We start from the raw sequence: 4,883 nt of genomic DNA on the forward strand, positions 1-4,883 counted from the left end.
GCAAACAATATCTTAACAAATTAATATGAAAACCATTTTTTTTAACCACAAGGAACAAAACAGTCTTAAAGACCCCAAAATACCAGGTTTGAATAGTATACACCTGTAAAGCGCTTTTCTACCTTCCTCGATGGCCCAAAGCGCTTAACAATCACAGACCCATTCACCCATTCACACACTGATGGTGGCTCCACTGTCGAACACTGGCACCAACCTTCCACCAGAGGCAAGGTGTTCAGTGTCTTGCCCTGGGACACTTCGACACATAGGTGGGCAAGGGGGAAATTGAACCTACAACCTTCCAATCAGGAGTCAACCACCCTACTGCTGCACCACGACCGTGAATGCTTGAAGCTGTTATGCCGAAGACATTTTGTTTTTGTTGCTTAAAACAAAAAGTGTCAGTAAGAAACACAATGTCTTTGTTAAAATACATTTCCATTCATAGTTTTAAATGCCAAATGAGTCATACCTAGATTGTATCAATTTAGCTAAAATAATTGGACTGTATTGTATTGCCACATAGTTAGGTTATTCTTTTCAATTTGTGGACCACATATGTGGATGAGCATTGAATCATGTGAGAGGAAAAGATACAGACCCCTACTGACCAAGTAGCGACCATCAACTCTCATAACTTGGTTGATTTTTCAATAGGTATCTATATTCTTTACATCCCTATTGATCAGCTTTTGTTGGCCTTAGAAGTGCAAATATATTTTTATCAACCACCTTTAGCAACAAGTAGACTTTGCACTTAGACAGAGGCATTGTAAAATGCAATATTGGTAATGCATAGGTTCCCTTAAATTCCATAGTCCGATATCCCTGCACTGCCACACTTCTTTTGGTTTTGAACATTTTATGTCCTTTTAGGTTGTAATTGCTCTTTCTTTTTTCAAACTTTTTTTGTATTGTTAAGTTCATAAATATTTGGACGAAACAAACTCTAGAGTTAAATTGAAAATGTCGAATAATACTTGATGTAAAACATCGAATGAATACGTTTTTATATTAGTTAAAAAATATGTTCTTTGCAACAAATCTTAGATTTTATTAAGTTAGAATACAAATAAGTGTATTTATTTAGAATAATTTGGTTAAAGAAGTGAAGCTACACATTTATTACAAACTGGCTAATATAATAGAAAAGTGTTTATTTCTTTAATTTATGTATGTAAACACCATCATTTAGATTCTTTAGAAGATAGTTATGATCTTAAAAAAAAAAACAAAAAAAAAACAAACGTTGGACCACAGAAATTTAAAAACATTTATATCACTCAAAACTTTGTTGATGTTCCTTTAAAATGATCAGAGCTGCAGGCGGGGAGGGGGCATGGAGGTGATCAGTTTATATATGCTGAGGTTACCAACACACTGTAGATTGTCTTGCTTAACTTGTGATTGGAAGATCGCAGTGTATTGAGGTGTCCAGGTCAAGTTACTGACCCTCACATTGCTCCAGGTGGTTATGGGTTGTTCAACAGCAGTTCCGCCATCAGTGTGTGAATGTGTGGGTAAATGGGGAAGTGGGACTATGACTATAAAGCATCTTGGCATAAAACTTCTTCAAGGAAATTAGAAAAGCGCAATAAAAGTATACGCCATTTACCTGACTTACCTATTGCACTGCTAACTTTGCTGATGAGTAACAAAATATACGATTGACCCTAAACCAAGAATTATTTATTTATTTTCCTAACCTTGGACCTGAGAAAATACTTGGGCTGTAACGTGTATTCGAGCACTCGGATACTCGCGATCTGCTCCTGAAAATTCGAGTACGACGTCCAAGATCGCTGATTCGCGATCTTTATAAATATAGAAGGGTGTAGTAAAATATTATCTTGGGGTAATGTATTTTTTGCCCTGAAATGCAGAATAATGTTGGATTTTAAGTTTATGAGCTAAAACAAAGCCGAAACAGCAGTGTTACTATCCCCGGAAGTAAACAAATCTTCGTGACAGTGAAGCTTCCTGTTTTCAAAGTAAAACTAGCGAGTGCTTTTTTCCGTTCAAAAAATTTGACTATAGTTCCACTTACTGACATAACTTCTGAAAAAAAAATGAATTAGCTTTAAGTCCAGTGTTTACATTCTTTTGGTAACTCTTCAACAGTTGACGCAATTAATTTAACTCCAGCGGATTCAGAAGCAGAGAAACGCAGCTTCGCGCTGATATGCTGCACTGCATGGCAATAAAGAGCGAATGTAATCAATGTGAATCAACTGATTCTGCTGCACCAATATGTAATGCTTAGAACATAAAATGTTGAATGTTGAAGAACTTTAAGGATAGAAAACTGTAAAGAATACGTTTAAGTTTTGTTGTTAAATTATCCAAAACAGGGATTTCATGCTTTTTATGTTTATAATCACTGCTGAAAAAAAAAAAAGGTTAAAACGACATGCTCCTGTTCTAAATAAAGGTGTAAATTATGGTGATTTAATACAAATAATTTAAATTTTCATACATTGAGTAAAAAGACACATAGCAAGAAACATACTAAAAAGTAAGAATGGTGATTTGATTTTTGAATCATAGAGCTTGATTCATGAACCGAATCAGATCACCAGTAACGATCCACAGCCCTAGAAAATACACTGGAACAACACCAGTGGATGACGTAGCTTTCCAATGTTACACCAAACTTAAAGCAACTCATTTCCTTCTTGAGAACATGAATCCTTGACCAAAATAAATTCACTTTCATCTAAAAAGCTAATACATTGTACACTGAGTGACAGTCCATTTCTTTTTCTCCTGTAGCTCAAGTTGGATACTTTTTATCTTGTTTCTGAATCAGAAGAGGTTCTAAACAAGGATTGCGACAGGTGAAGTCCATGTCCTAGATTAGATACATGGCGCTTTTTAAATCAGCCACTCCAGCAGCAGCAGCCAGTTTGTTGTGAATCTCTCCTAAACCTTTGATTCATATCAAAATCATGCCACATGTTTTATCTGTGAACCTTCAATCCATTACATTTGTTATCTTTCATTCAGCTTTCGGTTCATGTGGTTGGATGCAGTCGAAGCCTCTCGGTGGTGTGTGACCGGCCAGTGACCAGCACAAACAGATACAAACGTCTGTAGTGCTTCCATGTGAAACTTGGAAAGGAAGCTTCCTATCCTAAACAAATACATTAGTTATTTGTACATACTGTATGTTATGACACAAACTCGTCCATGCTGCCCTTTCCCTTAATAATAGGATCTTAATAATAGGACAGGGTATTGATAATAATTGCCATTAACGATTTGATTCACAAGAGCCTGGATCAATTTAATTCAGATTTTTTTTTTTTCGATTCTTTTGGTCCTCTCAATTCAATTTTGAGTTTACGCAGGTTAAACATTTATACACATTTGTTTATAAATAAATTAATAATCTACAATTGTTGTTTTGAATATATTCATATTAATTTGATACACTTCACATACTGTAAATGTATTAGTGAAATAATGAGTTATTAGTAGCATACAAAGTTACATGGATTCTCAAAAGGAGAAGCTCCAACAAAAATGTTTAGATTATTAACATTGTAAACATTGTTCTGCTTCTTCTGCAGGGTGTTCAGTTCGGCCATTAGGGGGAGCTCGCGCTATAGCATTACATCTTATTCCAGAAGAAGAAGAAAGAATGAGCAAAAAAACAGTTTTAGACCACAAATGGTTACTTTAAAAAATGTTTCCTTAAAAGAGTTTGGAAATTCATACCTGTGAGTTTATAAAGATTTAGTCAACAATGTATGTTTAGATCGACTGAGCGTTAGCATTTGCCATCCTAAGGGAAATTCTGTTAAACATTAGCATCAAGCTAGTGGACTTTAGCTTTATCTGCTAAATCTATCTATATTTCTAGGAATCGATAATTACGTTTAAATCGATTCAAATAAATAATTGATTTTATCAACCCAGTCCTACTTAATAACCTGGCACTTTCTTATAAAGTAATGTTAAAACCATGATTTATTTTTAGAATAAATCAGTGCCATACATTTTTATTCACCAAGTCCATCATCTAAAAATAATGGATAGAAAATGGCTTTTTTTTAATTATTTTTTTTTTAAACCAGCGTTATAACTTACCATTTAAATTAAGGTAAAAAGGATCCATGGAAAAGATAGGAGAAGTCCAATACTGAATAGAATAGCATAGAGTGTTATTTCGACAATGATAGACAAGTTAGAATGAGTAATGAAAGGATCGTGTTCCGCCAACCTTTTTACTTACTGCTTTGATATCCCATAGTGACCTTATGAAGTAAGGTAAGCAAATTGTTGAAAAACTGAACGAAGATTCCAAGTGCGAGGATGTATCATAAGAAGAATACTAAACAGTTTATACAAAGAGGTGGAGGTCACACACCATAAGCATGATAAATGATTTCTATTACGCATTTAATAGAGTTTGGAGTATATTGTACGCAGGTACTTTTCCATTCTAAAAGATCTCCCCTCATTTATTTGGTCTAATTAAAAGCTCATGCATGGAGAGGTGTAGTGACCGCTTGTGATGACTCTGCTAGACAACAGCCCTTGTTGGTAACCAGGAACGAGGCCTCAGAGGAGCCCTGTAATCCATCTAAGTCAAGTATGGCATCAGCCTGAAAGTTGCAGTCACGCTGCTCTCAGCCAACCTGTTGAGCTTTTTATCATAATTAGGAGTAATTACCAATAAATGATCGTAGATTGTTGATATTATGCAAAAATCACATTTGAATAAATCTCCATGGTTAAGTCTGAATATCTTATTGCTTAATTTGTGTGTTTTTGCAATTGTTCAAAATGTTATGCAGCATCTCTGTCTTTTCTCTCGGAAAACTTGCGGTTATTAAATTTTTTTTTGCATTTTATTTATTTATTTACTTATTTAGGAA

This window comes from Oryzias melastigma, linkage group LG3 (genome assembly GCF_002922805.2).
Source record: "Oryzias melastigma strain HK-1 linkage group LG3, ASM292280v2, whole genome shotgun sequence".
NCBI lineage: Eukaryota > Metazoa > Chordata > Actinopteri > Beloniformes > Adrianichthyidae > Oryzias > Oryzias melastigma.